Genomic DNA, 23,240 nt, shown 5'->3' with positions numbered 1-23,240 from the left:
TTAACATACCTAAATACCTGATGTTTCATATAGCAGTTGAGCATTTTAATAGGATTTCAGAAACACATTTATTTGATCATTTTCTAATATCTCTCCATGTGGACCAGATCTCCTGTTGTTATGACTTTATGTGGAAACTTTTAAGCAACTTTTCATCCTATGGGGGGGGGGTCGTCTTAAAGGGTTGAGGAGGATACAGATACAGAGTAGACCCCACTTGTTTACCAGTTAAGAAATATTTTCCCATATGGGTTTCTGAAATTCACTTAATCCTCCTGAAACACCATTGTTGAAAACAATAAGGAGTTAATGATACCATGGTTGACAGGACATCATTCATATACGTCTAATTCCACTGCTCCGCGTTAAATGCAGCCTGCTTTAAAGGAGCCAAGTTATCGTCTTCCCAGAGGCCTGAAGTTGCCTACTTTTTGGGAGCCTTTATCGCAAGCAGCTGAGGACTCCAGGAACTATCTGAAAGTCACAGAAGCGACATCTCTGCTGAGTAAATCACAGCTGGCAACGGTCAGCCTGTGTGCCTGTGTTCTCTCCTTTTCCACCAGCCCAGGGCGCACACCTCACTTGCATGCCTGACTTAAGACATCAGCAAAGGCCACCGTCGTGAAGTGGTCCAAAAACACAAAAACAAAACAAAAAATACAAACAAACACACACCACCGCCAACCCACTTCTCTGAGTCAGGTTATGCCAAAGGCTCTCCAGGCATGCAATCATGAAGCAGTTTAACACAAGCTTGGATAAAAAGCCACGTGAGCAATTGAGAAGGGAAAGGAAACATGGGGGAACGGTCTTTGGCTTTGGTGAGAAGCGAAGGGACCCGGCAGAGAGCATCTTATACACATTTGGCCGGGAAACGAGAGGAGAGGTGGCACAGCAGGTGTTAGTTAGGTCTGTTTGGGGGAAATGGTGAAAACCAGTTTCCCTTATTCCAGCTCCTGAGATTATGAGTGCTTGGGCTGCGACACATGTAATTCTAAACTCTTTCTAGGGTCAGGAGCAAGGGCCGTTTAATGGAACCGAAGCACAAGAGTTGTGTGTGCTGATTGGGCTAAAGGCAACGTGAGGCCCCAGCATGTTTCTGGCGGCAGGAAATCAGTCTCTGACTTAGCAGACCTGGGTGGGGAGGAAGCACCAGCCTCAACACGTCTCATTAAGAGAAAACGTCTATTCATGAAAAGACCTTTGCATCAGAGAAAGATGGCAGGAGGGATGTATGCTGACAACTTTGAGAAGAATACCGACGGCTGGAGCCAAAACATGTGATTCCAGGGTCCGGCCAGAGCCCAGCTGGAGCAGCCGTGGGAAAGAAAGATTCCATACAGAGGAGAAGCCGGGGGCCAGCGCCGAGTGAAGTGGGTGACAAATTGGTGCTATGGCACCACAAGCGGCAGGCTTGTTTTCTCCGGCCCGAGGACGTAAAAGCTGTGAGAGGCTTTCACCCTGGAAGCCTGGATGCCGGGGAGGCCGGCAGGCGGCACAGGCACAGCTGAGCTTCCGAAGCTGCGGGAGGCTGTCCCCGCCAGCACGGTAGGGAAGGGGCGACACGGAGATGCCGGCCTCTGAGACAGGTGGACGTGCGGCCCTGGGCAGAGGCAGAGCCGACAGGGCAGGAGATCCAAAATCCAACACAGCACATCCCCCTGGGGCCAACAAACGTGCCTTGGCCGGGGGAGGAGGAATCAAACACTAGAGTCAATTGTCACACAAACAGCTGTGCAGCAGCCTCTGCAGCCAAGTGCGGGGACACCGGCACGCAGTCTTCAAGCGGGTGCAGGCTCCTGAGTGGAGCAGAAACAAAGCGGCCCCCTGGGGTCTGGCTGGCTGATTCGTGCAAAGGGGCACTCCATAAAGGATGGCATAATTGGCTCAAGTGTCCTCTTCCCACTATCTCCCCAACCCCCCAATGAAAACCCACCACCCAGAACCGGCCAAGGTTCTCATACCTGGCTGGGCCTGCAAGGATGCAGATGGAGCATCCTGTACACATTTGGATGGGAAATGAGAGGACAGGTGCCCTGAAAGGGCTTATTGCCCTCTGGGCCAGAGGTTTTCTTTCCAAACTATAGGTAGCCTTCCATAGGGAGTAGTCAAGATAATTAAATGGGCCCAAATCAGCACTGTTTTTCTCTCTCACACACACACACAAGTGCACACACAGACGAATAAAAGAGAAAATTCTTGCGGAACTTTTGATTCAAGCATGTGTATTCAACACCACCAAGTCATGGTATTAAAATATACTCCCTACTATGGGTCAAAGTAAAAATACGCGTGAAAGTTGCTGACCTATTGAGGAATGCGGAACATCCAGCCATAGACAAAGATCTTTCGCACACGCTATGTATGGTGTCATCCAGAAACCCCAAGAAGGAACTGCCCATTTTTTCTGTGACTCAGAGAGGTTAAGCAATTTGTTCAAAGCAGCACAGCAGAGCCTGGATGGAATCCCAGATGGGTCTGACTTCACTACATTCTCAAGAACCACAGGAGTTCAGGGACAATGGGGAGGAAAAGAGGGCTGCAGAGGAAAAGAAAAGAGAGAGGTATGACGTGAAAGAGCTTTGGAACGGCTGGGATGGAGGGGGCAGAGATGCAGAAAGAGGCTGGGCTGGTTTCAGGGTGAGTGGAGAGTCCAGCCTGATGGAGCAGAGGACGCCTGGGCTCAGAGCAGATTAAAGGAACTGGACACCCTCAAGCAACCCCTATCGGTTCTGAGACTTGGAGCTTTACTTTCCTCGCCTGTAAAATGGGGATAATAATAGCACCTACTAAGTGAAACTGTGCAGACAATGTGCGTGTGCTCAACCTATGACAGCTTAAAAAAAGAAGCCGCCTCACCCATGCAGAATCCTGCACCGACACATCAAAGATCATACATTACTGCATTTGGCCCTGAAAACAACTCTGTGAAACAGACAAGCTCCAGTTTTAGAGCTTAAGAAACTCCAGCAGAGGCACAGAATGACTCGTGTGGGGACTTACATTCAACAGGGAGAAGAGCAGAGAATGAAGCTGGCTGGTGTCACAGAGGCAGATGGGACTTTGAAGGCTAAGCAGAGAAATTTGACTCCCACCAATGAGACAGGGAGCTTACAAGGTTTTTTGAGGAAAAGAACCTTCGGGGCTGGGGCGGGGGGGCAGGGGGAGGCAGTGTGAGGTAATCCTGAGGCTCTGAAATGAGGGAAACACTACTGCTCTCAGAGCTAAACTTTAAACAGTCAAGATCTGCAAAGACATCCTGGAGAAAAAGCTCCAGAGCCTTTAAAATTGACCGTGGTCGATCAGGGCAAGAACGGCCATCAGATGGGGCCTGGTCAGACCTGAGAGTGAGGAAAAGTGGAGATTTAAAGAAAGTTACAAGGGCCTGGCAAAGGCCAGGCAGAGAGCGCCGCAGCCACACCTTAGTCCTTGGAGGGTTCAGGACCTACTGGCCAAGCAGCCCCACTCACTGCGAAGCAGGACACAGGCTGCTGAAGCCGACTCCCTCTTGGGTCTTCCCACCAGCGAGCCTCCTGACCATGAAGTGCATGCCTCAGACTTAATCTGATGCCTTCTGCCACCTACCTTCTCTTTGTTTTTATTCCATACTGGCCAGCTATGCCTCTGATTATCATTTGGCTTCCCACGCAGGCCTGGCCCCAGGAAGAGAATGCGTACCCAGTGTTCCCCCACCGAGATCCCAGGCCATGAAATGGAACCAGAAGCACATTCTCTTTTCAGTTTAGGTCAGGAAAGCTGACAGTCTGGTCTTACGTATCCACTTGCTGAGCCGGGTTAACACCATGGAGAGATGGACTCTTGTTAGGCTTCTTAGTCGCATCTGTTTCTGAGCCCACAGAGCAGAGGGTCCTCAAGGGAACAGAGACATCTATTGGGAAAATGTCGCTTTGCAAAACCTCCTGGGAAAACCTGCTTTGACCATCTCTAGGCAAAACTTCACGGGCGGATATGGAGGCAGCCAGGCAGCTGTGACGGGGCCAGCCAGGGGGATCGTGTCAGCAAAGCTAGTGTGCGCACCACAGATGTCAGGTGCCCCAACGTGTAAAGGAGAGGAGAGGCAACGGGAATGGAGGGGGAACCTACAGAAGACAATTAAGGGGACAAAGGAAATGCAAAGACGGGAGTTCCCACTGTGGCGCAGTGGGCTAAGAATCCAAGTGTTGTAGCTCAGGTTGCTGCAGAGGCACAGGTTCCATCCCCAACCCAGGAACTTCCATATGCCGCTAGTGTGGCCATTAACATAAATTAAAAAAAACAAAGAAATGCAACGATGACCCTAGGATTTTCAACTATGAAGACCCAGAGTAGGGCTCCTGCCTCTCAATCACAGGGAGACGGTTTACGGAACTCGATTTGGCTTGAGATGTTCATTTGAGAGGGCACTATAGTAGCTCGGTCCAATCCAGAGACTGGTTGGGATCATAAAGCTATTTATTGTGTTGCTGGTCATTCTGCCAGCTGTCCACAGCATGTCAGACACTACTCCACTAGTCACCAGGGATCCCCGCCTTCAAAGCGTTTCCAGTCTAGTGGTATTGACAGGTTAATTTACCATTTGAACAAATATAGATGCTATGATGGGAATGTGCCTAGAGTATAACAGAAACGTCTAAAATAATGATACCATGAGGGAGAGATGCCGAACTTTTGCAGACAAAAGAGATAAATCACGTTTTCAAAGGGAAGAATCACTGTTGTTTGTTCGCCTTCTTGAATTTCTTTCTTTTCTTTTTTTGCTTTTTAGGGCCACACCAGTGGCGTCTGGAAGCTCCCAGGCTAGGGGTCAAGTTAGAGCTGCAGCTGCCAGCCTACACCACAGCCACAGCCACACAGATCAGAGCCGAGCTGGCAACCGACTCCACATCTCACAGCAATGCCAGATCCTTAACCCACTGAGTAAGGCCAGGGATGGAACCAGCATCCTCCTGGATACTAAGTCAGGTTCTTAACCCAATAAGCCACAATGAGAACTCTCACCCTTCTTGCATTTCTGAATCCACTGAAATGTTGATTTTAATTCAGTCATCAAACCTTATCTAATTTTACTTCATTTCACCCTGTAAGTGGTAAAAAGGAAATTACCAAGAGAACTGAAAAATATGACCTTAGCTGAGAGACTGCAGCAATAGGTACAGAAAACGCCCAGTGATAAAATGAAGGTTGATGCCAGATCCAGGACAGTCCATGAAAAGGCAAACATCCAATATTCAGGCCAAAACCCAAACCCTTAAGGCACTGCCTACGAAAAGACCACACACTACTCTAGTTTCATCATCTGGTACAGAATTCCTCAACTGCAGTGCATATTAACAATGTCATTTTCCATTCACAGATAATTTAAGAGATCACAAAATCTCAGGGTTAGTAAGAAATACAATATTAGGAAGCAAGACAATTCCTGGATATTTCTATCTTGCAACCCAGTGTATATACCCAGGAAAATATTCTAGGGCCACCAAAAATTGGAAATTTGCGAAAAACATAGGATCTTCCTCAATCACCACGACAGAGGTAGACAGGAAAGTACATAGCTAAGAGCACGGAAAGACAGACAGTAAAAATGCAGACAGATATCAAAAAGCCGCGACAAAGACAAGCTCAGCCAAAGCTCATACCTCCTGCTGACACTGTTTCTCCTCCATCCCCACACTCCACCCAGTCTGAGTATAATGCACTAGCTGTGTCTGAAGAAAAGGGAGACCGAAAAATCTGCAAACAAATATTTCCATTATGCATTCTATTGCATATACCTTCAAAACTGCTGGGCCTCTGGTAGCCTGCTCTGAGATACCTTTTTAAAATGTCCTAATGACCAACATTGAGGATTATTCTAGGAAGCTGCCCTAAAAATTCCTTATTGTGTTTACTGTAGAGATTTTGCTAAAGCTGTTTTCCACTTTATCACATAGCATCCATTCTACCAGGTCCTGTGACTTCCCTAAGCAGTATCATGTATTTTGTAACATGTGGCTGCCATGTTTCCCTTTTTGCACTGGCTAATAGGAAGCTCAGAAAACATCTGCAGCACACTTTCAGCATGTTCACCACCCACTAGTGTAAATGAATTACTTTTATCTCTGGTTTTCCCTTCACACATTCCCCTAATTGAAAACAATAAACAAAACCAAAAAAGTATATCCATATGCCACAGGTGCAGCTCTAAAAAGACAAAGTAATAGTAATACTAATAATAAATTTAATAGCAAATACTTATGGAGTGCTTATTATTAGACATTCTAATATCATAGCCTATCTGCACATCCCTTATGCTATGATTCCTTAAGCCATATATTTTAATTTATACGAAATTGCATATATTTAAATACATTAAATGTTGGTTTTGGAAAAGGTAGGGTAGGAAGGGGCGGGCAGATAGATGAGTGAACTGATAGGTGGAAAAATGGATCAGTATCTCGTATTTCTGCGGTGGCTTTTTGTTTGTTTGTTTGTTTGTTTTTGGCTTTTTAGGGCTTTATCCAAGGCATACAGAGGTTCCCAGGCTAGAGGGCATATCAGAGCCACAGCCTTTGGCCATAGCCACAGCCACAGCAGATCAAGCCTCCATCTGTAACCTACACCACAGCTCAGGGCAACACCGGATCCTTAACTCCCTGAACGAGGCCGGGGATCGAACCTGCATCCTCAGGGATGCTAGTCAGATTTGTTTCCACTGAGCCACGACAGGAGTTCCCTGTGGCAGGTCTGCAGCCAAACCATGAAGAAAGGGCGCTTACAATGGCACATGGCCAGAGATACACTAGGTGGGACGTGGTCCGTTCCTGAGCTGCAGACCAGAAGCTCCCACACTAACAGCAGTTTGGGCTACGATCTGTGAGGAGGAAGAAGACAGCAAAACCCAAACCACCGCTCCCCTGCAACTGAAAGGCTACAATCCACTGCAGCATCTTCGGCGTCCCCCCCATCAGCCTTACTTACAGGGCATATATAAACCCTGACTGCAAATGGCAGCCCTCTGCAGGATGAGAGGAAAAAGAGCATGTGTGTATGTGAAAAGCCACAGCCCAGTGTCGGAGCTGCTCAGAGCCAGGGTAGCTAGCAGAGGGAAGGGGGCTGAGACAGCACAGACTAGAAGCTGACTTGCTCCTGCGTCATCTTTGCTCATCCTGCCACTCATTCCTTCCCGTCTGCTCTTTCTACCCCATCCCCTTAGGTCCACAGCCCACTGCCCAGAGAAACCAAGTATAACTGGCTGGTGCCCAGTGAGTGCCCAGGCAGCCCCTGGCAGCAGAGACCCTGAGAGGCCCAAGAATCAGGCCTCTCAGGGCTGTAGCCAGACGTGCCGTTAGGAATTCCATGTCATACAGGTTCCGACAGCTCAGTCAGAGCCTGCCTGTCTGTTTTCCTCCTTCTAACAAGTTCCAGCAGGCTGGATTGCCTGCCTTTCAAACCAGAGGCTTATTCTAGAGCCGCAAATTGGAAGTGAGACAAGGGCCGGCCATGAGCTGTACTGACCAAAAAACCGACAGTCAAGGAGACACCACATCCTGCAGGGTGGCGCAAAGGACTACGTCAACCCAGAAGTGTGTGGCCACTCTTGGAGCGGAGGACACTCGGGGGTGCGGGGGTAGGGATGCAGAGGTGGCTGAGGGGAGGGCCAAGGGCTGCCAGGGGGACACAGAGTTACTGTGAGAGGCTGGGAGCACCAAACATCATCACAGACAAAGAGGCCTTCCAAGTAGCGGCCAACGATTTTTCAAATGTATTATGTTAGTATAATGAAGGAAATTATTAACTAAAAGCACTAGTAATCTTACAGCATCTCTCTTTTTCAGTCGGCTAAGTAAAGAATCTATCTGCTGTAACGATGTATCATAGCATGTATGATGCATCCTAATAATGTCATCTGACATTTGTCCAAACCCATAGAATGTCCGACCCCGAGAGTAAACTGCGGACTTTGGGTGATACGTCAACCTGGGTTCATCCTTGGTTAAAAAGGTATCACTCTGGGAGCTCCCGATGTGGCTCAGCGGGTTAAGACCCAAACACACTATCTGTGAAGATGGAGGTTTAATCTCCGGCCTTACTCAGTGGTTTAAGGATCTGGCATTACCATGAGCTGCAGCGTAGGCCACAGTCACGGCTCCGATCCTTCATTGCTGTGGCTGAGGGGGAGCCTGGCAGCTGCAGCTCCAACTGGACCCCCAGCCTGGGAACTTCCATATACAGCAGGTGCAGCCCTAAGACGACAGAAAAAAAAAAAAAATGTCCCCCTCTAGTGAGCCATGATAACAGAGGAGGTTATCAAAAGGCATGGGGGCAGCGGGGGATACATGGGCCATCTCTGTCCCAGCCTTTCAATTTTACCACAAGCCGAAAACTTCCCTAAAAAATATTTTTCAATATTGGAGTTCCCATTGTGGCGCAGTGGTTTACGAATCCGACTAGGAACCACAAGGTTGTGGGTTCGATCCCTGGCCTTGCTCAGTGGGTTAAGGATCCGGCATTGCTGTGAGCTGTGGTGTAGGTCGCAGATGCGGCTCGGATCCCGCGTTGCTGTGGCTCTGGTGTAGGCCTGAGGCTACAGCTCCGATTCAACCCCTGGCCTGGGAACCTTCATATGCCAAGGGAGCAGCCCTAGAAAAGGCAAAAAGACAAAAAAAAAAAAAATTCAATACTAATAAATAAATAAAAACAAAGCACATCTGCCATGATGTGTGAGGTTTGGGAAATCTGGGCATTTGTGTTTGAAAAAACTGGGAATTTACTGACAGATTTGAAGAGGGGCCTTGAAGTCAGACAAATCTGGATTCAAATCATGGCTGCTTCTCTCAGTGACACACCTGTCAAATGGGCACAAAAGCACCTACCTCATAGGGTTGGGGAAGGACAAGAGCCCAGGGCAGCAATGATTTCCCTTGATGAGTTAGTGTATTCGCACAGTCAAAATGAAAAAGTACAAGCATCACTGGGCATTGTGAACATAATGCTCAACCTCTACCATTTCCATGGTCAAGGATGAGAGAGTCCAGTGCAGGAGCCAGACCAGAAAAAGCATGAACAACACAGGGAGCTGAACACGGCAACCGTAAACACGGGAGCAAATGCATGACGGGGACGTGGGACCAGCGCGCAGACAAGACACAACAAGGCCTGCGCTGCAGCGCCCCGGTGAAGCTTCGAGGGGTTTTAGTCCATCGGTCAATGCTATCAGCGACTGTTTAAAAGCTTCGGCATGGGAGCATCGTCCCAGGGGCCAAGGTCACAGCAGAGACCACGCCAAGATTTCTGCCCTCCTGAAGTGTCTTACCTGTGGGGCAAAGAGCTGAAAAACGAATCAACGTTTAAGTAAAAAAATTGTCATCTGTCAGAGGATGGGAAAGGGGGGCGAAGGAAACTAAGGTCGGGACGAGCAAGAGCCCCCGGAAGGGGCACAGTCAGAGCTGCGATGAACCCTGAGCCTGGGGAGCAGGGCGGGCTCACCTAGGGGCTTACTTCGGCTCCCCTCCCCAGGTCTGCTTCCCGGGCACCACATCCTCACAAAGGATTCCATCCAAAGGGAAGAAAAGACAAAGGCTGATGTCAAGTGGGGGCAACCCTCAGCTCCCCAGAAAGCGAGCTGTTTGAAATAGTGCCATCCTAGCATAAGCCGAGGTGTTACCGTAATTGCCTCTCTTAATTCCTTTTCTTCCTTTTTCCCCTTAGCTATTACGACAGAGAAGGAGATGATAAGAAGTTACAAACATTCTTCCCTCTTGGGGCACCTTTCCCCCATTCGCCTGGCACATGTTTACCAAGTGCAATAATAAACAGTCCAGATAGACTAACTCCTGGGAAAGTGCCACATCACAACCACAATGATTTGTTTAAAGAATCTTGCCCACTGCGGAGTTCCCAACGTGGCGCAGCAGAAACAAATCTGATTAGGTACCATGAGGTTGCGGGTTCGATCCCTAGCCTTGCTCAGTGGGTTGGGGTTCCCCTGAGTTGCTGTGAGCTGTGGTGTAGGTCTCAGATGCGGCTGGAATCTGGCGTTGCTGTGGCTGTGGTGTTGGCCGGCAGCTACAGCTCCGATTGGACCCCTAGCCTGGGAACCTCCATATGCCACGGCTGTGGCCCTAAAAAGCAAAAAAAAAGAAGCTTCTTGCCCACTGCATCATTAGCCCATAGGTCACCATCTGCCTCTAAGTCCCCATAAAACCAACCCTATGTTGTTTTCATCAGCCGTTGAACTGGAGTAACATACACCCCTCCCCCCCAAAAGGCTACAAACCCCTTTTTCCTCTGGTGCAGGGGCTGTGAGAGGCAGGAGTACACATTTCTCCTTTACCACATTTTTTTAATTTAAAATAAAATTTATTTTGTTCTGTTTGTGCTTTGTCCATGGCTATCAACCCAAACCACCCAAAGAAATTTCTGTAATGGCTCCTCCAGGAGACATTGGGCGAACAGGCTTGGAGACCCAGAGTCTTAGTTCTCTTCCACAGTTTGACCTGGTGATGCGAAGAGAAACACACACAAGCAAATGTGACCTACAAATGATTTTTTTTCCCTTTGGTCCTTTTTTAAATGGCCGCCCCATGGCACATGGAGGTCCTCAGGCCAGGGATTGAATCCGAACCACAGCTGCAGCAATGCCAGATCCTTTAACCCACTGCGCTGGGCTGGGGATGGAACCCACACTTCTACAGCAGCCAAGCTGCTGCAATGGGGTTCTAAACCCACTGTGCCACAGCAGGAACTCCACAAACAATTCTTCCTATCTGCTGTCTGTTGCCTTTTAGAACTCCATGTCACCAAATACCAACTTGTCCATCAGAGTAACTCCACTCTAGAGGGAACAACTGCAAATGATTAGAAACCATCATTTGAAACAGTACAAAAACTGCCATCCAATGTTCTTTCGATTTATGGGAAAATTCTCAAACTGGTGAGTACTGTTCTCTTCACCTCATCCACCAATGACTAAACAATCTTAATAAGAAGCAGCCGTACCAAATGTTCTGGATTTTAGTTTGGTTTATTTTTTAAGCAAAATATGAATAAAATTATCCCAAAAATGTGCCTATGATTTAAAACTATAAGGCAAAGAATACTAAAGCAATTAGATAACTGAAGAATGTTAGAATCTCATGGTAGAAATGGGTCATTAACACGGCGGCTGAGATCCAGGGAAACCTGTTATCCATCAACCAGCTCCCCTTCAGGGCATCACAAAATGTATCTGACCCATGGTCTACAGAGTTGAGGATAAATTATAAATTATATTTACAAAACTGGCCACAATTTCAATATTTTTTTTTTTTTTAAAAAGGCCAAGAGTTTCCTACAAGGCTAATGATTCCATTTGGCCTGGGGAAGTATTTGTTGAGCTGACCTGAATAGTGCAAAGAAGAGAAAGCTTAACTCTGTGGATCTCTTGACTCATTAATCGTTAAGTTAACCCTTGTCACCAAAACAATCCACCTCTCAACGCTTTACAGGTTCAGCACATCGTATCTCACCCCCTTACTGAACTTGAGTTGCATTTCTTTATTCTACACTTACCAGCTGTTAAGGACGGGCAGGGTTCCTCCGCAGGGAGGAGAGATTTTGTTGAAGGTGGTTTTCCCTTTTGGGCCAAGTTCATTCACGTTACTCACACGCACGTAGCATAAGATGAATTATTCGGAGCTACATAACCGTTATCCCTCAGACATCTTGAACTTTCTCCCAGAGACCTCCCTGACTTAAGGTATTTCAGGATCAGGACTTGCTTAACAAATACCATTTCCAGTCCAGTGGGGCCTGGTCAAAGGTTAGCAAGGCTGTAGTGGTTCATCAAGGGCCCCATCAGCATTTCCCCTGCTGGGCCCAGGGCAATGTCCCAGGGAGTCCCAATTAAAAGAAAGAATAGGATCTAAGGACCAAGAGACAGAGGTGGCTTCCAGGCCTGGCTCCACCGCATACCTTACTTTCAGCCCTGGTTTCATCTTTTCTGAAATGAAAAAGCCACCTCCCAGCTAGGGGTAACTATGATTGTGATATGAAAGCATGAAGGGTGCTTTGCTAAGGGGCTAGACACCCCCCCCCAAGGAACACACAATACATGAGAACATTACTGAAGAGGTTAGAGATGGTTCTGCCCAAAGAAGCCTACTTTTTGTAATCCAGTGAAAATGGTCTTTGCCCACTTTCCAATGCATTAAATTCATCTTTAAAAAAAAAAAGTACCATGAAGATTAAAAGCACAGTGAATGCAGGAGCGGAGAGCAGAGCAGACACTGGAGCACTGAGTGCCAAGTGGAGAGAGACACATCAGGGCTCCCCAAACCCACACAACTGCGGAGCTCACAAACCCCCTTTTCAAAGACTATCTAACACAGGGGGAAAGCTCACTATGTCCTGGTAAAGTGAAAAAAATAAAGCCGAACGAAACATCAAAGGGCGTGGATATATGTCTACAAATATTTGGATAACAAGAAATATGGAAAAGTGTTGAAAAATATAAATCAGGAGGGAGAACTACCACATACACATACCCACACACTCCCACTAGCTCACTCGCTCACATTTATACACAAGTTTTCCAAGTTTCTGGGAACGATCTGAACACAGAGTCTATCTATTTATGGGGGTGAGTTTGTTTTTAAAGAGAGAGCCCCTACTGTCATTCCCCCTTCCCAATGAGAGGAGAGAAGCTAATCTTTCAGACCTAAATTCTTCAATACACCTGTGACCTAAGGCCTGTGAGCCCCCCAGGCATGCTGTTCCCTAGCTCCTTCTACTTACTTCTTCTCTTCCTACTGATGAGGCATCTGTGATTCTTTACTAAGTGATTTTGCCAAAGCCACTGGGGTTTATACATGGGTTTCTTCAGACTGAAGGGGAGGGTCTGAAATCATTTCCAAACTCTTTTATGTATCCTGACTAAAGAGCGAAATTTCCTTAGACTTCAAACAAATTTTTTTTTAACATAATCAGCACCTTACACAATAGTCACAATGTTCTGGGAACTTTTTCTCTTTCACTGGAAATGAAAATATCCTGAATATCATATATCCAATGTCATCCTCTTGGCAGAAAGAAAAAAAGGTGATTTTCTTTCCAAAGGCCAAGTGTATCTTCTCCCCTTCTGGATACTCACGTTAGTTACAGGAGGATCTTTCTAACAACCCAACAGTATTATTTTTTTCCTTTTTCTCGCAATACATGTGCACACCTCCACTTTCCCAGTGTTATTAAAACTTTAAGACATTCAATTAAGTCAAAATCAACATGTAATGCTACAAAGTTATTTCAAGTTGTACTGCAAGTCTACAATATGCACAAAATTTGCCTTTTAAAAAAAAAAGAAAGAAAAAAAACAATTGTACATCAAATTCGATTATCTGAACACACTAATTATCTTTGAGGATACAGACATTTGATCCAAAAACTCTCATGACTAATGCTTTTTTTGCCTAGCATAAACTTAGTTACTGCTTTTTATTAAGCCATCTATCCTGGTACTCCATTGTTTTATATTCTGCTTTATCAAAATCTAAAACTCAATTTTTCAAAAAAATTCTTCATTTTCTATCTTTTTCATATTTCTTTTTTTCTTTCATTTTTCTTTTTACGGCTGCACCCACGGCATATGGAAGTTCCCGGGCTAGGGGTCTAATCGGTGCTGCAGCTGCTGGCCTATGCCAGATTCGGGCCACATCTCTTCCCTATGCCACAGCCTGCAGCAACGCCAGAGCCTTAACCTACTGAGCAAGACCAGGGATCAAACTCGCACCCTCATGGACACTATGTCAGGTTCTCAACTCACTGAGCCGCAAGAGGAACGCCCAAATTTCTGTTAATACAGAAAAGAGAACTGGTGTCATCTCCACTTATCAACCTCAATGCTCAAGCGTCCCATTAAGTGCATGAAGTCCCTGGAATGCCTCGGCCAAAAGTTACTGAATGTAAAATGTGGACTGCCCTTAAATTTTCCAAGAGACTTGCCCAACAGAATGCTTAATCTTGTCACCTCTGAAACCCCACGTCCCCTCATGACACAGCTTCTCCCAGCCCAAGGGTCTTCCCTCATGGAAATTACACATCTTGCCCTGGTAGGACTTATTGCTCCAAAACTGGCCTCCAGGGCACTAGGTGATCGTGACTAACTTTGCACGACGTGATGGGACTTTGCCAAAATCAAATGTGTCTCATGGCCTCAGGATCTGTCTTTTTTTTTTAGGGCCACACCCGCAGCATATGGAGGGTCCCAGACTAGAGGGTTAAGTCAGAGCTATAGCTGCCGGTCTACACCACAGCCACAGCAACGCGGGATCTGAGCCAAGTCTGTGACCTACACCACAGCTCACGGCAACGTCGGGTCCTTAACCCACCAAGCGAGGTGACGGATCGAACGTGCGTCCTCATGGATGCTAGTCAGATTTGTTTCTGCTGAGCCATGACGAGAACTCCAGGCGTCTGTCTATTTGAGACCTGTTCTCCACTCCCCCAAATGCTCTTTATCACCTTTGGCGAGAGCATCAGGATGACAGACAGTTGATCTGAGGAAGCACTAAGGCAAGAGGAACGCCCAGGACAAAGAAGCTATGTCCCCTGGCCTTTAAGAGCCCAGCTGTTGCAATTCAAACCCAGTTCTTCGATTTACTGGCTGTGTCAACGCGGATCTGAGACTCTGTTCCCACAGCTAGAAATGGAGGTTTTCACGATGCTCATTCTTAAAGCATTTGTGATCATCTTTAAAAAGACAATCTGAGGAAGTAATTGGGTGCAGAGCTCAGAACAATGCCTGGCCCAGGGTAAACAATAAATATTAGCTGCTTCAGAGACCTGTTTACCAACTCAGGAACTAAGGATGCCCTGAGATCCCAGACACGGGAGCTCTACTTGTGGCACAGTAGGTTAAGGATCCAGAGTGGTCACGGCAGCAGCTTGGGTTGCGGCCGTGGCATGGGTTCGATCCCTGGTCCAGGACCTCCCACCTGAGGGGCCAACAAAAAGGAAAAAAGGAGATTCCAGATCATTCATTATACTTTTTCCAGGAGCTGGGCACATCACATCAGCTCACAAGATTCAACACACATTCTGGTATTGGGGCACTTATTAATTCTGGAGAGTTCATTACAAAATGAAATTTATTTTAGGAAAGAAATGCAAACAACTATGCTGAGTTAATCAATTATGCAAAGCTAGGTGGTCAGGAAGGCAGCCCCAAGTCTCCACGAGCCTCCCCTGAGGCAGGAACTTGGAACACAAGCTAAAAACCCCATCCCCCTTATTCCCGAAGAGCTGACCCACCTGCAAAGGAAGTTCATCCACGGTCCCCGCAAATGCTTCAAGAGAAAAAAAATAATCCTGAACTTACATGTAGCTCATCTACTCAGAACTGAATAACCCCTGGACTTTCTGCCTTCTTTCCAGCACTTATCAGCATTCCTTATACGGCAAACCCTATGAGGATAGGACACAAACAAAACAGCCACAGTCCCTTTTGTTTTTTGAAAGCTGACAAGAATTTCCCCTTTATTTAGAAAAGCCATACCCACTGGATTTGAGTTTTTAAAATGCACTTCAGGAGTTCCCATCATGGCTCAGTGGTTAATGCATCTGACAAGCATCCCTGAGGACGCAGGTTCGATCCCTGGCCTTGCTCAATGGGTTAAGGATCCGGCGATGCCATGAGCTGTGGTGTAGGTGGCAGACTCAGTTCAGATCTTGCTCCTGCATTGCTGTGGCTGTGGCGTAGGCCGGCAGCTAGAGCTCCGATTCGACCCCTAGCCTGGGAACCTACATATGCTGCAGGTGTGGCAAAAAAACAAAAACAAAAACAAAAATTTCTCTTCAGAGTAACATGAAGGTACATGGAGTAGACCAGATTGCCAAGCTACAGGATCAACAAGCATTAAGCAAAGGGATCTCTCGGCCTACTGCACCCAACAGAGAAGACAAAACTATACATCCACATGTTCCAGACATTCTTCCTAAGTCTTCCCTGAGTTAGGGGATGTTCGCTTTGTTAGGTACCCGTCCGACTAGGGAAGAAAGGTGTTTCTGGTACCATTTTCTCAGGTGGCCAGGGCCACCTCTTTCTTTGCAGATCTGGTGCCAGTTCTCACTGCCTCCCCATCCTCCTCAGGAATTCCTTCCTCTCATCCAAACATACCACTTCCTTAAGGCACGCCTCCCCACCCCACATCACCGGGAGCTTCTAAGGGGTAAGGATGCTGTGTCTTTCACCTGTCTATGCCCCACGACACGGACCACATGGCCCTGTGTTCTTTCCTGCATCAATATCCACCCCTGATGTGGTTATGAAGAGCAAGAAAATCAGGAGACTTGCTGGGGGGCGGGCAGCTTTCCTCCACGTAAAGCAGCTGAAGCAGAAGAGCTGCCCCCCCCCCCCCCCCGCCGCCCCGGGTGCCCAGAAAGGGTGCCATCAACTGCCACAGAACATCTCCAATGGCACTGCTTTCCCAGGGAGCCAAAGCTGGCTCTGGTTCCTCTGCACTGCTGGCTTCATCTTGGCATTCTCCAGCACCCGCACACACGTTCCTCTTCCTTGTCAGAACCACTATCAACCCCATCGGAGGAAAAAAGTTCATTCTCACACCATACAAACCCATCCCAAGAGCAGCGTTTCACACGTGGACCAGGAGCAAGTTAAATATCTGGAGCCTTGAACCAAGGGGTGACCCGAGAAAGAGTTAACACCAATCCATGCAACCGTGCAAAAAAGAACTCATGGTTCTGTTTAAAAACAGGCAGAGAGAGCGGAGTAAATGAATGTTTAACCAAAGGCCAGTGCTTCATTTTCTGTTAAATTTGATTATTTTTTAACCACGTCTCTGAAACAACATTGTTATTAGTTTTCCCACTAAAATTGGAAGATAACAAGGAGGACAAGAAAATTGCATTGACACGAATGTGCTTCAACATTAAGGCTTTCACACACAGCTATCACTCCCCGTTACCAGTCTTGCTTTTCAAGAGTTCTTCTCATCGGAGCTATTTTATGCAGCTTCGGGATGACATTTAGGCTTATCTATAGACAGCAAAAGCTCCCCAGGTTATGTTTATTCAGGCCGGATCTTCATAAACAATGTGAAAGACAGACATTTTTAAAAAAGCAAGTAATTTGGCTGCAACTATTATGTGAAATTTCGTGTGAGAATTTATGCAAAAGCATTCAAACATTTGCATTTAGGTGCCAGGTAAACACTTTTTCTCAAAAGCTATAAAACCAAAAGGATGTTTAAAGATTTAAAAGAATGTATACGTATATACGACAACTGGCTAGAGTATCTGTGTTGGGACATTTTAACAGCCCACAATAGCCTTTTTTTTTTTTTTCCCATTAGTGGTTCCTTCCAGGGTTTTGTCTAGGATAAAAAAATTCCTATTTAGTGGCCCAGAGAAAATAGAAATGCTAGTGGAAACAAATTTTCCATTCCCCTTTTTAAGAAAAATAAGCTCTTGCCCATTGCAGTTATGATGGAGGTGTTGCATGCAGAAGTCTCTGAGAAATATTACAGGTAGTGACCAGCCACTATGACCAGGCCGAGGATGCCAGCTCGGCAGACCAGCCTATCTGACCCAAAGAAACAGCCCACAGCCACAGCACCTGGCCCAGATGGCTCGGGTCCAGTGAGACCTGGAGCAGGCTGCCTGGAGCCAAGTAGAGAAGGCGAGCGGACACCTGAACACCAGGACGATGGCCAAAAAGGACAACAAATGGAGGACCAACAATTAAAACTAAAACTAATGTCTAATTCATCTGTGAACAAATGATTGGATCTTAAAGCCAAACCACAGAATTTTTAATAATTCAATACAAAAGCCTATCTACCGTGTCAGCCAGGTGGAGAAAGGCATAGAAGAATTGCTCTGCTGCCTGGGCGGGGGCAGTGAGGAAGGCCAAGGGTAAGGCTCTCCCAGGCTGGTTCCCAGAGTTTTTTCCAACTGTCATTAGCTCTGTGGAAAACACGAAATTGCAGCTCCGCTTCCACTTTCTCCTCTCTGCTGCCTCTTCTCCCATCACTTGCGTTTGGGGCAAAGTGAATGCGTTCAATCTGGAAGCACAGGCGGCCCATTAGACACTGCAAGAGCCAAGAGACGGGGCAAGAACACCGAACACGCGGGAACAATCTGGTGGCCCTGAGAGGCCCAGCGTGCTCCGAGAGAAAAGCAAGGATGCGTTTGGGGGAAATGCCTGATTTTCTAAGGTTGGAGGAGGTGAAGTCACGGCCAAAAAGGTACGGAATGACAAAATAACAAAAGCATGTCAATTACAGAGATGAGCACACAGCAAAGCACCGGGTTCGGGCCTGTGGCCTGGCTGGAACCTCATTCTTGCTGACCCACCCCAGGACTCCAGGATTTCCATCATGCTTTCCCTGTCTGACCCAGCTGATTATCACTGGCAGATGTGAAAATGTATATAATTAGAGTCGAGAAAGCCAAAAATCACCCTCAAGAAGTGCCACACCTCAGCATTTTCCACACTCCCCTGGCTTCCAGACAGCTCAGTCCTTTTTTTCCCCCCTTGTTCTTTTATCTCAATCTTTACTGCTAATCCCTCTGTAGGGTATTAATTACTCTGTCACAATTACATTACTCCACAAACAAGGACCACACAACCCCGTCCAAAATGGATTAACTTTGGATTGATTGAATTAACTTAATATACTGGAATGGTATCACTCGCGCATATTTTGCTGCACATCATAAAGAAAAATATCATTCTTTCCCTTTGCCTTCGGCTCCACTGACTTTGATTTTTTTTTTTCAAAGCACTAAAAATATTTCAAAGTAACCTGCACAGCCAGTAAACTTGCCTAGAAATGTGATTTTTGCCAAAAAGAGACCTGCTGCATGAAACCGAATTATACTCGTTTTCACAAGACTGACTAGAAGTTGAGGTCACTTAGGGGTCTGGTTGGGGAAAAACTCAAAACACTGACCAGGATGACTAACTAAGGTGCCTTAAGTGATGACCTCTAAAATCCGGTTCAAAGGGTCACGCTACCTAGGACCAAATTCATGCAAAGCTGCAAGGAAAATAAATGCACACAACGGAGGCACGAACAAGGAAAATGAGATGGAAAGGGTACCGAACAGACTTGCTTGCAGTTTGGATATCAAGCACAGGAAGGCCTCTACCACACAGATCTGAATAGAAGCGTCACTGATCAGAATCTCACCGTAATCAACATTAAACCACGACTTAAAAATCACAAGTCTTATGGCAAAGCATTCTGAGAACCGTTTTTTTAGGAGCTCCTCAAGCTCCTTGTAAAATGATGTCCAAAATATCTTTCTACTCGCTTGTTTTTCCCCACCGCTAAAATTTAAATAGGAATTCACGCTATGCTTACTGGAGCCTACTCCCACCCACCGACCTCACTATATTATAATGACACCTTCCCCTGCAAACTCTCTGAGGGCAGGGATTATGTTCACTTTACTGTGGCAGAGCATGAGTCCCCAGGAGTTCCCTGGTGGCCTGGTGGGTAAAGGACCCAGTGTTGTCACGGCTATGGTACAGGCTCAACCCCTGGCCCGGAAACTTCCACATGCCACAGCAGGAGTCTCTAAAAATGAAGACAAGTGTGCACAGTAGCATGGTACCCACAAAAGAGGCAAAATAACTACCATTAATTATGAATTCGCTGTGTGGGACGAAAGCAAAGCATACTCCTTGGTACTGGACAAGAGGAGGCAGCAGCCCTACTTCCACCTAGAACACGGAAGGTTGTATTTCTCCAGAATGCACCAGCTCCGCCTCCCCCCATGTCCCCCCCCAATCCTAATTGAGTGGTCAGCCGAAATCGTCTAATTAAGGTAAAGTGGGCTGGAAGTCAAAGCTATTTATGCGATTCCTTTAATTTCCACTTCATTTTACCCGCTGGGTCCTAGAGTCTCACTTTTATTCTCAATGCTCCAGTATAATTTTCCTTCCCACAGAGATCCCATTTTCATGTTTAAAAGGAGGAAACAAATGAGCCCGTGATCCTGACCAATTTCCAACTTGTTAAAAGAAGGTGAAGTGCTGCGCGAAGGCGAGAGCCGGTGGGCTCAGACTGCGGACAGCCCCCAGATTAAACACCTGCTCCACGATGTAGCCATAGCACCTTGTCCGTGTTGCTGACCCTCACAGCATCCCTGTCCCCAGCAGTGAGGCAGGGATACGCAACTAGACCGTCCTCACGGGGTGAAGAGAAATAAATGAGAACATACATAGGAATCGCTTAGTTAAGGAGCCTGGATCATGGCAGGGGTTGGAGTAAATTATACTTAATATTGCTGTTATTCATTGCTTCCCCACCCCTTTCTCTCATCCACTGCACTGTCCATAGATCCTTCTGGTATTTACACATACAGAGACTCGGGAACTCTGCCATTCTTGGCCCCGGCTCCCTCCCCACCCCCAGCTTTCAGTCTCAAATAACTCTCTGAGCCAAAGGCGGGGACCCCCTACACTCTCTGGCACCAGAGCTTGTTTTGGAGGAAATGAGAGGGGAGACCTTCTGAAGACCTTCTGAATTATTCTTAGTATAATAAGGATGCTTGAACTACTGCTATCTTACAAAAAGGGTTATTCAATGCTTCACATTAAATGCAAGCAGCCCAAGTGTTCATCTCTGTCTAAAACGCCGAAGTTACCAAACAGGCATATGTCTAAACATTACTGAAGCCAGTGATCGTGTGTCATACTCAACTCTGCCTCCCCAGCACCTGCATGGTGGGTAGCCCTTAAGACCAGATTGGTAACTGTTGAATGAATCAGCAACAGGTAAGAAAACATTTGTAAACCAGGAACAAATACCGAGAGGGTATGACACCCGTTTCCTACGTTTCCCTGCAGACTTTCCAGTTAAAGTCCATGACCAGAATTCTGGGTCCTCTGAAAAAACTATCCTGGCTGAAAGCCGCTTTTCAAGACTCTGTGATTGCCTCAGGCTACCATGTCCAAATTCCAAGTGTTCAAGAGAAAAGGCCTAAAGGCCATGTTGTCTCCTCAAACTGGGGGTCGGGGCTGGGGGCGGGGGGAGAGTTCCTATGGCCACAACAAAACATGGTCAATGGGACTTCAGAAAAGATGGAGTTACCAAGAGCACCTGTGGTTCCAGACTCGCCCTAATGTTTTGTATGAACAACCAATACTAGTAAGAGGAGATGAAAGATTTGATGACACCAGGTTGACTGGTGGCTGGCTTCATTCAAGAGAAAATAGCCTTCTCACGCTTCCTTCCCGCACCTTCAGTTCGGACAGAACTTGGAGCAGGTGATCTAAGAGGTCAGGACTGATGCTGAAAGAGCTCTAACAGGTGGAGTCAAGAAATCTGATGTTTAGCCCAGAGGCACGCCTTGGGCGATCTCCTCACCCAGGTGGTGAGACTGTAGAAGATCCAGAAGGTTCTCCACTGCCCCAGGACATGCAGAGCCTACAAATTCAGCTGGGACGATGGGCCAATTTTGCTCTCTGGCAGCCGACTGAATCCTATTTTTAATTCATGTTTCTCAGTCTCCTGAAAAAGTTGGCCTGAGAATGCAAGACGCCAGGAAACGTTCTGGAAGAACAGTGCTATTAACCAAAGCAGTGAGAGGCGAGACTCCCTAATGGTAGGTTTGAAATCCAGTGTCAATTGTTAGCGGATCTTCCTTTGCTAGTGCTGCCAAAGACACCTGGGGAGTCTCACGAGATCAGAGGCCACAGACTTCTGTTCTTGTGAAATCTGGGCAAAACCGCTTGCAGTTTATTTACAAGTAGTATCCTGGAAATATTACCCGAATAAACCTCTCTCGCTTTTTCCTCCTTCCTCTCTCTTCACTACTACCTGCTGAAGACATTTTGGAAAAATCCAACCTTTCCCCATTAACTGCCTTCTCAGCGTGCAGAAGCCACAGGGAAGGTTTGCAGCAGGCCTCAGGCAGTTCCTGAGCCAGGGCATCGTTTCCAAGGTAACGAGTAAGGGGAAAAAAAGCGGAGACAGGTCTCGCACATTTCACATGCAGATGAACTAGGTCACTCAGTAGTATTTCACTAATAGGCAAGAAGATAGATTAAAGCCTTCTATTCTGTCTTCTCCATTTATACGAGGAGGAATTTATTTGAGGCTTTTCCAACAGGCATTATGATTCTCCTTTGGCAACGTGGTTTCCAAAACGCAAAACTCCAAAGAGGGTTTGTTACAGTTAATCAAGCGAAAAGTGGCTTCTGTTGAGGAAGTCTACATGGAAAAAGGAAACGGGGTCCTAGAGCAATGGATCTAATTCCAGACACTTGTTTGTGCAGTTTGCTTACAGATAACCAACAACACCACAGCACATGCACCCTCGCCAACTCTCCGGACAACGGGCGGTCAGAGTCCCCGCCCGTCCTGATCTTCCCAACAAGCCAGGGGCACGCACAAGAAACGCACAGTGCCCGCCCGAGCTGGAGGAGTGACTTTGGCTTCCAAATGCGAAAGCGGAGCCAAGGAGGTGGTGCTGCTGTGTCCTGCGCCTGGACAAAGGCAGGGAATTGAATGCGCTGGCGGTGGGGAGGCAGAGGGGGGAGAAAGCCAAGAGTGAGGGGCTGAGGGGGGGCAGCCTGTCCTCTCCGGGACCCCTCGCCCCCAGCCCCAAAGTCGAGCATGCAGCACTGCCACCACACATGCCAATGGCCGCTTCCCAGCCTTTCTGCAAGAAGGATGAGAGAAGCCAAAAAAAAGGGTGGAAGGGGGATGGGTCAATTCCAAATACTGCAGCACCCCAAACAGACAGACTCTCTAGAGGGACCTGGGCAGAGATGGCAGAGAAACACTGGTGTGTACCAGCGGTCCACTTAGGCAGCCTTGCTTGGCACAAGCAGGGCCAGGCTCTCCCACAGCCAGCAGGACCCCAAAGCCCTGTGACACCATGATTTCTGGTGCTCGGAGTGGCAAACAAAGCCCCATTATGTTCTCCCAGGGCAGCCATGCTGCCAATTTGTCTCTCACCTTCCAAAGAGGCCTAATTATTAGTCCCTTCCTCCCTCCGCCTTCTGTCTTTTTCTCAGCTCCAGGAAGAATAAACATATTTGACCAAAACTCCAAAGGCGGTGGGCAGGGTGGGGGGAGACACAAGCAAGTCAGGAAGAGGAATGTTCCTTGGGTCCAGACCTCCGTGAGGCAAGGCACTCAGACCGTCTCCACAAAGACCGGGGCGCCTGGACCCAGGTCCCAGAGGCTCGACCATGTCCAAGTTTTCGAATCCTCTAACCAGCCCCTTTGGCATTGCCCCCAGGGCGTTCC

At 47.2% G+C, this 23,240-nt stretch overlaps 1 protein-coding gene across 7 annotated transcripts in view; it reads right to left on the bottom strand.

Moving 5' to 3' along the window:
- Positions 1-23,240, bottom strand: part of TSPAN5 (tetraspanin 5) — a 253,303-nt gene that overhangs the window by 92,472 nt on the left and 137,591 nt on the right. The window lies entirely within an intron of this gene.

Source organism: Sus scrofa, chromosome 8 (genome assembly GCF_054392235.1).
Source record: "Sus scrofa isolate SSC_HxYL_T2T_F1_AM1 chromosome 8, Sscrofa_HxYL_maternal_Yorkshire_Landrace_v2.0, whole genome shotgun sequence".
Lineage (NCBI taxonomy): Eukaryota > Metazoa > Chordata > Mammalia > Artiodactyla > Suidae > Sus > Sus scrofa.
Note: the sequence above shows the minus strand (reverse complement) of the source record. Positions and strands in the feature narration are given on the sequence as shown.